Source organism: Sabethes cyaneus, chromosome 2 (genome assembly GCF_943734655.1).
Source record: "Sabethes cyaneus chromosome 2, idSabCyanKW18_F2, whole genome shotgun sequence".
Lineage (NCBI taxonomy): Eukaryota > Metazoa > Arthropoda > Insecta > Diptera > Culicidae > Sabethes > Sabethes cyaneus.
Window position 1 is genome coordinate 199,213,317 of NC_071354.1, and position 12,617 is coordinate 199,225,933.

Genomic DNA, 12,617 nt, shown 5'->3' on the forward strand with positions numbered 1-12,617 from the left:
TTCTTATTTTATAAGATACAAAAAGATACAAATTAAAATAGGAAGAAAGCAATGGAGACGCATGGTGTTTTGTTTTTACCAGATACCTATTTATAATTCTTCTCGGCCAAAAAGGTTGGTTTTGGTAATACGCTAGCTCAGAAAGCTTCACCTTAAGCGCCAAATAAAATATCCAAACAAAAATCTATATCTGCACTAATCAACACGGATTCATGCTCGGCCGATCTGCTTACACGAATCTCTTCGATTTTACGTGTACATGCATTATACACATGGAATAGAAGGCTCAAGTTGATGCAACCTATACTTGAAAGCGGCGTTCGATCGGAAAGACCATGGCATATTGCTAAAGAAAATCTCGTGGCTTGGCGAGTCACAGAAGTTTACTGTTTGAGTGTTTGATTTATCAACAATTCCGGTGTCCCACAAGGCAGTAACATGGGGCTTTTTTTAATTCGCCCTATTTTTCAATTACCATGAAACAGGAATCCTCGGGATTCTAAAAGCAGGAATCCCGTATGTGTTAGTAAGGGTATTCAGACAGACATACAATCAGTTATGTAAACGAAGCTTGAAAAGCATTAAGGTTAGATAAATTATCAAACAACCTAACCTGACTGTAATCGCACTCATGTGTGGTATTAGTGGTTGTTCAGCAGTTGCTTAGAGAGTCGAAATTTACGGCAACAAACTGCGCGCATTTTTGCACTCCACTCGGATTTAGAATTTGTTTCGGATCTGGATTCTACAAACTTTTCCGCTTATTTTAATACTAATGTTTTAATAATCCAACCACGGAATGAAAAACGATCATACGTATCCGTATTCCAGTGCTGGGTGGAACAAACTCAACGTAATCAAACGCCACTCCTGTAAAAATACGCTTTTCAAATTTTATGTACCTTTTTCTCGGAAAATAATCAACGTATTTGAACAAACTTTTCTTTGCTTTGTAGGTAGAAGTTTTAAAAAGACTTTGATAACCTTTGAACTTTGTAAACGTATCACAGCATGAGAAAAAGTGTACTTGTGTGTATTATCATTTTTAATCCACTAATTGTCGTCGAATCATTATAAAATTAGTATCAAAATATGCAGAATAGCCTGTAGAATTGAGAGCTGAAATAATAAAAACAGTGATTCATATTCCCTAGAACGAGAACGTATGCTCCAAACTTTCTAAATTCGAGTGAAGTGCAAGAACAAGTGTGGTTTGCTGCCGTGAGTTTCGAACTTCAAGGCAACTGCTGAACAACCGCTAACGTAACAAATTACTGCTATTACGGACTGGTTGAGCTGTTTGATAATTTATCTAGCCTTAATTTACAGACATTAGACCAGATTAACAATACGTCTTCTTAGACTATATTTTACAAAACCAATAAAGTAATTTATTGTAGTAAGATACTGTAAGTAAGCAAAAGCTTAAACTATTATTTGATTCAGAACTTTAAAGGAACCTGAATTTTTTTACACCATTTGCTTACCATATATGAACCGCAGTTGATTTATGTGGTGACAGCAGTGAGGTATATATGATCTCTATAACTTTCAAGACACCCAAAACAAAGTTGCTGAAACTACGAAGATTGCATATCACACTACCCAGCTAGCATTTTCATATGTATAAAAAAGATAAAAATCAGCATTACGTACAGATATACATGCTAATAAATCGTATTTGGCAAAATTGGCATATCCCTACTATTTTGGAGGCGATACACGTGATTAGGAATAATTTTAAGCGTTACAACTATATAAGTATTTATATACGATAATATCCGATTAGGCGCGACTCGCTTCGTAATGCTATTCGATTCTGTGCTGAAAATCGTATGTATGTCAGTTATTATCATTATGTACGATAGAAAATTGACTTGGTCCCACTTTATCAAGCTTTAGATTCGATTTCGAATTTGTTAAGAGATATTTACGATAATTTTCGTACATTGATATACGAGTTGGTGCAAGCTAGGTACCTAATGGGTAAATATTAGCACCGATGTAGACTCGAAACAAAGTTTCTAGCATAGTTAACAAAGAGAACAAGTAGCAGCAAGACCAAACACGCCCATTTTATCTTATCTGTGATGATCCTTACCACATGGTTGTTTCTTCATGTTTTAGTCAAATAAATGGCATTTTACCCTAGTTTTACCGATGTGAAAGGATTAATTCAATCTTTTTTTATGAAAAGAAAGTTATTTTCAAATGCATCCGAGCAAGGCGTTTGTTTACAGAACCTGGTTGTTTTTTGCAGTTGTGGCCAAATAAAACACGTTTTCCCCTAATTTTGCAGTGTTAACTGAGAAAATTAGGGTAAAATGCTAATTTTTGCCACAATCAAATATCCAAATCACGTGAAATAGCTTTCTTGTGGTGGAGAAAGATCGTCCTTATCCCAGCGGGTTCCACAGTTATTGATCAATACACTCTTTCCTTTTAGAAAAGTAGAGAAAAATGCCCTTGTTTTGGCCAAAACTTGTTGAAAATGACGCACGTCATTGGAATTTCCATAAAATATCTTTGATCTTTTGATACTAAAAGATTGAATGTAATCCAGTGGCATTTAGATATATTGAGATTAAGGACGTTTCTGCAAAAAAATCCCCACTATTCTTTGGTTTCGTGTTCTATTTAAAGTCTTGTCTTTACTTCAATTTCAAATCCAATTTTAAGTCCTATTTTATGATCAGTTTGAAGTAAAGCAAGTCCATATTCCTCCTAATTTCGGTCCAATTTCATGTACTTTGTCAAGACCAATTCCATAGCCGAGTTCAAGACCAATTCCAAGTTTAATTTTAAGACAATTTCAGCCAAATCAGTTTCAAGCAAAACTTCAAGTTTAATATTTAGTCCGATTTCATGTCTCAATGTATAAATCTGTATAAATCTGATCGAATATTTAGTCCGATTTAATGATTTCAAGTTTGGTTTGAAGTCTTAGTTTATGATCAATTTAATTCCAATTAAAAGTCCAATATCAAATAAAACTTTCAATTGCAAGGCTAAATTTCGAAAGTAAGTGTCCCACCTTGGTGGCTGGGCACGCCAGAGACCTTCTTATCCATGCAACGCCTTAAAACAGCAAAGTACACTAAAGTTGCTTTTTACGTGATTTGTTTTTGACGCGACTATTGTTAGGCGAATTTCGGAATTTACGCGGTTTTTTACGCGATTTTCGGAATTTACGGGGATATGCTCAATAAGTCTATTTTTTCGCGTAGTGTTGAAATCCACAAACTTCTTTTTTGTTTATTTTTACGCGAATTTAAGAACTTATGCGAGTTTTTACGCGAATTTCGGAATTTACGCGGTTTTTTTACGCGAATTTCGGAATTTACGCGATTTTTTTTACGCGGAACGTATCCTTCACGTAAAAAGCGACTTGAGAGTAGGATTTTCTAAAACTTATATAGTTTGGTCTAAAGGTTCTAGAATTGTAAAAAACAAATGTTTTTATGTGAGAACAGAGGAAAATTTTCTCAGCAATTTATGAAAATATTAGCCGCAAAAAGTTTTTTAAAAACTCAAGACAAATTTTATTGAAGTGGAGGAGCGTTTGGTGAGAAGAATGGTAGACTAATGGTAGAATGGTAGACGTAATGATGCCAAAAATATGCTGCGTAGTTCAATTGATAAGTGGGACTCTAATCTACACTCTCCCGGTTTGCGCCCAAGTGTTTTGACAATTAAACTATCATCACACGACACCCTATATTAGATAGTGTCACATTTAGTTTCCGTCCCTCCAGTCTAACCATTCGTACGCACACACATACGCTCCGCCCAATAAGCAAAGCCATGGGTATAAACGTCTTGTTGAGAACTTGACCCTTCTTTATCGACAGACTTCATAGCTGGCTATTAGAGTATAAGACAATTACAGGCTAGTGCAACGATCCTACTGACTCTATAGCAGCACCTCTCATGATTGCACTTTTTTCCTTCTGCCAACGAGAAGATAGACGATTATCGACTGCCATCTACCATTCTTTTCACCAAACGCTCTTCCACTTTAATAAAATAGTTTACGTTGGACCGTGACAGAGTCAGAGACAAGTGAAACAGAAAAAAAACTCAAGACAAAAAAAAATTATAGTCTACTTGATGGAAAATTTTCAACAGTTTTTTTTTCTTGCTCGTCAATTTCTCATCGTTCAGTTATCAATACTTTGTTTTGTTTCTTATTTTTTTATTTATTCGTATATGGCGATACGCAGTCATACAAAAAATAATAATATCGTCGCATGGAAAGTGTGTGACGCGTATACGGGGAGAGAACGATAGAATTGGGAGAATAAAAAAAAATAGGAATTAGATGGACGGCAGTAGTTACCCAGCTAGCATTTTCATATGTATAAAAAAGGTAAAAATCAGCATTACGTACAGATATACATGCTAAATAAATCGTATTTCATGCGCAAAATTGGCATATCCGTACTATTTTGGAGGCGATATACGTAATTACGAATAATTTTGAGCGTTACGACTTTATAAGTATTTATATACGATAATATCCGATTAATCGCGAGTCGCTCCGTACTACTCTACGATTTTGTGCTGAAAATCGGTTGTATGTCAGTCATTATCATTATATACGACAGAAAATCAACTTGATCCCACTTTATCCAGCTTTAGTTACGATTTCGAGTTTGTTAGGAGATATTTACGATAGTTTTCGTACATTGAAATACGAGTTGGTGCTAGCTGGGTAGTTAGTAAAACATTCGGGTACCAACCGAAAGAGCGTGGGTGCGAACCCCACCTGCCATTACACAACCCGTTATATTTTTCGTATATTAGAAATTTTCCAGTTCATTCAATTAACCATTCTTCGCAATAGACTCTTTCCCTTCCCAATATTTTGTGCTTTTAAGTTCCTAAGTTATGACCGAAAAGAAATAATTTACTTAAACGTTGTTTCTTTAAAAATTACCTTAAATTAGCGAAGCATCGTAGAACTAATATTTTTCATAAGTAAGTTTTCAATTAGTATACTTTCTCTGCAATCCAGGAAAAATATTACGCAGAGAAGCCTTTGCAATAGCCAACAGATTCCTATATTGAATGAATGTTCATTTTTGCTAGTGTTATTTTTCCTTTCTAAATTACGGTCTGTAGACCGTTGACCATTCCTGAACCCATGATTCTAATCGAACGGCCCGTGTATCAAAACGTCGGCTAGGAATAAATTTTATATGTTGGGGAAGAATAAATGCTTAATGCGAGAAATGTAGATTCAGACAAACTGAAAATTCTTGATATTATGCCAAAAATATAGACTTAGCGAAGGTGAGAGTCGAACTCACAGCTCCCAATCTCTAGTCGAGCGTGTTGTTTAACCAATTACACCACTCAGCCGTCTAACGACACTTAGGATAAAGTGTTGCAGAACGCACCGCTTAAGCAAAACATCATTTTGCAGAGCGACGGTGTGTTTGTTCCACGTTTTTCAACTTCTAGAACTTTGGGATCTTTTTTACACTTACTCCTGGTGTTAACAAAAACCAGTATTTTTTGTTATTTTTGACGCTTTTTAGCAAGAGTCAAAGTCATTATGTGGGGCAAAACGCCAAAACCCGGGGGCAAAACGCACCAGGTTTGCCCAGCCAGGCGTTAAACGCTACCAGCAAATTTACATATAATCACGTGTTGTATAAACTCCTAAAACTAGGCTACAAAAATGGCGGAAGCGTTTGTTATAACGTTTGTTTGCTGGGATATAATGGGTTCTTATCTCAACATAATTGGCAATAAAATTTATTCATTTATTTTTCTCCAACTGATCCGAGACAAAACAAAAGTGTTTGTTTTAATAGTAATATAAGATGATATTCGGTCATGTCACCATTCAAAGGAAAGTTTTTCAATATTTCCCCTCACGTCAAATTACACAACAAATCATTTGTTAAGTTATAACGTTTATTGATGCTAGAGTACCATTCATCTCAATTTTTCCCTCCGCTTTAAATACAAAAGCATAACTTGGCGATATCGGCATATGTTCCAAAGTAAAATTATCAGGAATGAAATTACACCTGTACAGTATTTGCAATGTAGAATATCACCATCAATCAATGCATAACAGCATACTCAAAACCACTAACGAAAACAAAACTAACCTCAACCAATGAGTCCAAGGTTAGGTAAGCTGCTGCCAGCGATAGAGCGTCATATTTCACGCCCCCCATGATAAATTAATTCATCGAAAGGTTCTCATCAATTCAAACAGAAAGCGTGGAGAAGGAGAAATACGTTTTCCCCTGCAGAAGCAGTGCCTCTAAACGTTGCTCCACCAACCAATAACAATGCGTCTCCACCGACTGTTTCAACGATGCTAACGCATGGTCCACGGGGCAAGTAATTTCGAACCGAAAGTACTTGTATCACATTGAAAAAGAAACAAACTCAGTCTCTACTAATCCCGAAAATCTCTCATAACGACGGTTGTCGAGTTAACTTTTATTATCTGTTTACGACTATCGTCTCAACCGCCGACGACAACGACGACGACGACGACGCCGATGACGACGAAGAAGGTGACGGTGTGGCAGCAATTGAGTTTAAGCTTCATAGCGGATCCCCTCCGGCGGCTTCTTTTTCATTTTGGCAGACTTTCTCGTGCCAACCATAAAGACATGTAATCTGCTCTGCTGTACCGTCGTTCCATCCCGTCCATCAGGCGTCAATTTCGACCGACCGACCGACGGACTGATGTTGAGGGGTGACGACGAAAAACCATAACAGACCTACCGTCATTTCGCATCTTTTTCTTCCCACATCATCGGGATCAAAAAGGTGGTTCCACCTGCCGCCTGGCTGGCCTTCCCCAGACACAAATCGTCCGCATCGCTTTGGGTGACCATGGCGTCTAGCCGGGGCAGCTTGTCTGGGCTTAGGATTACAACCGAAGCAGAAGGCTTTTCTGTTGTGGCTGCTGGGGCATCCTACGACCTTGACATTGAATTAACTACCACCCTCTTGCCACTCATAAACACCTGAACAAATTCTGCCGAACCTGACTGCCGACTGCGTTGTCCCCTAAAATGATAGGCAAACAAATGCCGATCGAAACCACCCAATCCCACCCGCATGGTTGCAGACAAAACAAAATGTCCTCCCTTTCTCATAGAGCGTTACAACCCCCGTTCGAAGTGTAGCAATTTAGACGGAATCAAACGGGACGCACCCTTCGCCTAAAAATTGCTCCTTGATGAATCATTTATCCAAAGCGATATCACGCACCTGACCTTCTCCCCGTTCGCCATGTGCCTGCAGGGACGTGCTTTTTACCACAGCCACGAGAGCAGACCTTGAAAATTTGGGGGAATCAAGAGCGCGAAACTCTTTGACTTCTGGAATTGTTTAATTTCCCGATGATGAGTCCTGACGGTGGTCGGTGGTGCATCATTGCGCCGAGAAGGGTGCGTGTGCTCGGCAATGGCAACAGTCAACCGCATAATGAACAAGTTTCGGTACTTAAGCGGGAGGAAATACCCTCTCGTAAAGGGTTTCCGTTTCGACTGCAGGAGTTTTTGGCTAATTTCGCGCTAACTTCTTTCGTTTCTGCGTGGCCACTCCCAAACAAATGTTGCCGCACAAAGGGACTTGTTGAGCTCCGTTGAGCCGAATTCGTTTGGGTTTTACTGCAGCCAATTAGCTTTTCTGGTTTCAACGGTGCGGGGATCTGACTTTTGTTGAAAATGAGGAAGGACCTAATTGATTCGGGGAAAGTTTTACTGTTGCTTTAAAATTTGGATTATTCTTTTCATGAAATGAACGTACATTCTTTTATCAACTCCCTCGTTTAATTTCACTGCATATTCACTGCTTGATGTCGCAGCATTCCTTGCAAATAATCCACTTCATTAAGGGCCCTTCTTCGTACGTTGTACCTATCCTGCCAGTTACCATTCGTCCATATGTCATCGACCTCAGGGACGTGACTCATCTCCTAAAATCTTACTCACTTCCCAGCAGCAGCAGCAGCAACAAAAAAAATGGAATATCTCCATCTCGAGTGTACACACAGAACACCCCAAAAAGAATCAGCCACTTCAGAAAAACTCTTTCAGTTTTTTTCGGCAATTCAATGAAGCCTTTGCGTCGTCGTTTGCTAAAAAATCAACCCAACAAAGGAAAACGGAAAATCTTCACATCGTCATCATCACCCCGCTCTCCCTGCATCGCACCATCATCGGTGATGGTGGTGGAAACACACTCAAACCGAACGCGCGCTTCGGCCGGCCTCTCCGGTGAGTTGAGCTGAGTCGAGGATGTTCAAAGTTCATTCACCGACAGCGGCAGCGGCAACTGCCAAGAAGAAAAAGGTACACACGGCACACGCCGCGGTACTGATGCTGGCTGCTTCTCTGCTGGGGGTAGCCATTTTTCCGAGGAAAAATCTGAAGGCGAAAACAAACACCGCGGCAATTCTCCGGTTCAAACCTAACGAATGAACGAAATGATGGTTGCCGGCGGCACGCGGGCCTGACTCTTGGCTGGATGGATGGATGGATGCGATTTGGTTTTGATTTCTTGTTTGTTTTCGTTTTTTTCTTCGTTCTCCACGACAATTGCTGTTGCTGCACCGCGCGCAGCAATTATTTTGTTCCACGCTTCCAGTGCCAAAAATAGATGACATTCGCCTTGAGCTGCGACAACAAACCGTTCTACCTACGTTGTTTGGAACGGTTGTGGTTCGAGAAAGAAGGAGCAAGTCATTTTTAAAAACTGTCCCAGCACAATGCCACGATGCGACCGACGGTGGAAGAATCCGACACGGTGCACGGTGCCAACGTTCTGTTCCGTTGGACTTGTAAGAAATTGGTGTCAACTCGGAACTGTTGTTCGGACACTGTGTTGATAATTTATAGGAAAAATTAGGAAATTTTCTCCGTTATGTTATTTTGATTGTAATGTAGTTTAGTGAGAACTAACTACACAATTTGATGCTGTCTTTTAAAGGGATAATCCGAAGAAGAAAACTCACAATTTTCTATCTCGGCCTCATTCTATACTAAGGTCTGTTAATTATGACTAAAAACTAAAAGTGATATAATTAATCGCAATGAATTCACCATTAAATCACATAAACCTACTTGTTATTAAATTTTTCGTTCTGGTGCTTTTGCATCTGCTTTTAATTGCTGTATACTGGATGATTGTTATTACTTGTAACTCCTGTTGTGCTTGTGGCGTGTTTGATGCGTGTCCACGCATTTTTTAGATGATCCTTTTTGCCAGCCATCTGCAAAAGAATGTCAGCTTCTTTTTTTTTTGCAAAATCGATCAGACGTAGGTTGGCAAAATTTCATGTCTAATTTCAAGCCCAATTTTAAGTCCAAATTCAAGTCCAACTTGGAGTTCAGTTTGAAGTAAGTCATCTAATCTAAATTGAACCACAATTAAATTCAAATTCAAGTTCAATTTTAAAGCAAAGCCTTGGGCTTCTTAAGCGTCTTTCTAAGACATGACTCTTCATTATCGACAGACTTCGCAGCCGGCTGTTAGAGTACAGGACAATTACGAGGCTAGTGCAACGATCCAACTGATTCTGTCTAGCAAGCACCACTCAGCCGAGATTCGAACATAAGACGACTTAATCCTTCTTCGCATCAAACACTTTCTCCCTTTCCAAAATAGTTTACTTCATGATCGCGTTCGCGTATAGTCAAATACAAGTAAATATAAAAGAAAACAAAGGTAAAACACACCCGCACAATGGTCCAAAAGGGCGAAAAGTGGAACTTTTTTCCTAGTGTCTTTTGCTTTCAGTTTATCATTTATGGTCTTCAGCACTTTTGTTCGTATGAATATCTCCCTTAATCTAAAACTGTCAAAAGTTAGTCATTGCCTACTGTAATTAAAATAAAAAAAAAGCTTTTTTTGTGTTAGGAAATATAGACATACTTTCTTCAGCAAAGTTGTAAATAATGTAAAAACAAACAACTTTGCTGAAGAAATTAAATTTCTATCTTTATCGAGTGCTGCACTATAGGGCTTATTCTTTGAAGTTTCTTCCAAAAATAGTTAGTTCATGCTTAGCTTTTGTTAGTTGCATTTTACAAGAACATATTGTTCTAAGCAATTATCGAAGCACTCAAAACACACGTTTTTGCAGAAGACCGCAAATCTCTGGGACTTTTACTTTTTAAGTTATCATATATTCAAGCTTTAAATTTCCATAGCTTCACGAGCCCCTGGGGTAAAATGGGGCAAGTGGATTTATGAAATCAGTGCTTCATCTTAAAGCTTAAGTCAAGTACTATAAACTTGTATGAGTTCCGCTTGGTCCCAACCACCCAAATGAGAGTACGGCAAGCTTACGTTCTATGTGTTTCGCGTTCGCTATAGGCTCGAAACACGTCCATTCTTTTGTCTGAGTAAATAGACACATGGTTTCTTCGGCAAAGTTATAGAAAATATAAAAGCAAACAACTTTGCTAAAGAAATGACATTCCTTTCTCTATCGAGTGCAGAGCTATAAAGCATTGTGTTTGGAAATTCTTTAAAAATAAGTTTTTCATACTTAGCTTATGTTGGCTGCATTTTACAAGCATATATGGTTCTAGGCGATTATTGTAGGATTCAAAATACACGTTTTTGCAGAAGATTGCAAATCTCTAGGACCTTTGCTTACAAAGTTATCATCTGTAAAAACATGTGTTTTAAGTCCTTCAATAATCGCCTAGAACCATATATTCTTAAAAAATGCAACCAACATACGCTAAATAAGAAAAACTTATTTTTAAAGAATTTCAAAAAAAATGCTCTATAGCTCTGCACTCGATAGAGATAGGAATGTCATTTCTTTAGCAAAGTTTTTTGCCTTTATATTTTCTATAACTTACTGAAGAAACCATGTGTCTATCTACTAACACAAAAAAAATTACGTGTATCGAGCCTTTAGTGAACGCGAAACACATAAAACGTATGCTTGCCGTACTCTCATTTGGGTGGTTGGGGACAAGCGGAACCCATGCAAGTTTATAGTGCTCGACTTAAGCTTTAAAATGAAGCGCAGATTTGATAAATCCGCTTGCCCCATTTTACCCCAAGGGCTCGTAAAGCTATGCAAATTTAAAGCTTGAATATGCGATAACTTAGCAAGTAAAGCAAGAGACTTACGGTCTTCTTCAAAAACATTTATTTTGAGTGCTTCAATAATTGCCTAGAAAAGCTAAGGTTGGAAAACCAATTTTTAAAGAAGTTTTAAAGAATATGCCCTATAGTATAGCACTCGATAAAGATAGAAATTTTATTTCTTCAGCAAAGTTGTTTGTTTTTATATTGTTTACAACTTTTCCAAAGAAACTATGTCTAGATTTCCTAACACAAACAAGTTATTTTTTTATTTTCATAATACAGTGGGATTTCGAATTTGACATGGTTCGATTTTGGCATGCCTCGATTTTGGCAACACAAAATATTTTACTTCCAAAAATATGCTTAAATATCAATCAGTTTCCGTCCTAAGTATGTTCACGAAAAAAAGTTTGCGGTTTCGAACAATAATATTTTTATTGCCGAAGGACTACGTCTTACCGCAGGTCGCCAAAAACTTACTTGCACCGCACGGATAGTTCTTGGTGGATTTTGTAAACATAAAAAGGTTGCAATCGTTGATTAATAACATTTTGTCAAATTCTAACGCACTTACATTCACTTTTTTCATATCAAAAAAGGGTCTCGAGTTTGGCACGGTTTCGATTTTGGCACGGTTTCGATTTTGGCAACATAGGCGATACGCATTTGTTGCCAAATTCGAACTCTAACTGTAGTAAGCTATGACTAACTTTTTTGGGGCGAACGACCGCAACGCACTGTTGGGAGAACAAAACAAAATTAGGTATTAGATTACCTAATATAGCGAGCAGCGGTTGTTTAGTTAATAAAACATTCGGGTACCAACCGAAAGAACATGGGTGCGAACCCTATCTGCCATGGCTCCGGTATATTTCTCGTCTATATCGGAATTTTCCAGTTCATTAAATTAATCATTTTTCGCATCGGACTGTTCCTCCCTTTTCAAAATACGGCGACTGGCTTGTTAGACCAGCATCGTACCTCGAAACTAACTGGGCGGTAACCAAATGCAGTGTAAGTCCTGCTTCAAGTCCTTCACGTTCAACTTAAAGTTAAATTTTTCGTCCAATTTCAGGACTAATGTAGTGGAGTTAGTAGTATGTACTCTGTCCGTCTTCTTATCGTTTTTCAGTTATCTGCTTAGTCGCTTTTAGCCCTTTTTAACATCTGACTTTCTGGCATCTTTACATTGTTTATTTTTTGTCAATTTTCAGTGAATTGCTGTCATTTTTTCTTCGTTTTTTGTAGCATTCCAATCAGCCTTGAGCAATCAGCAAAAAGATCAGCAATCAATCTTGATGGCGTCGTCATTTTTAATCTGCTTCTTTGGCATTTTTTGGCGTTTTGCGACGTCTTTTTATCGTATTTTTGTCGTCATATCTCCAATACAGCATTGTTCCGATTTTGTCAGCCCCATTTTGGGCTGACAAAATGGTGAAACTGCCAAAATCAGGAAACTTCTTTTTCGAAATTTTTTTCAAAATTTAAGACTTAAGACCTTGCAATATCGAAGACTTCTACTAAAA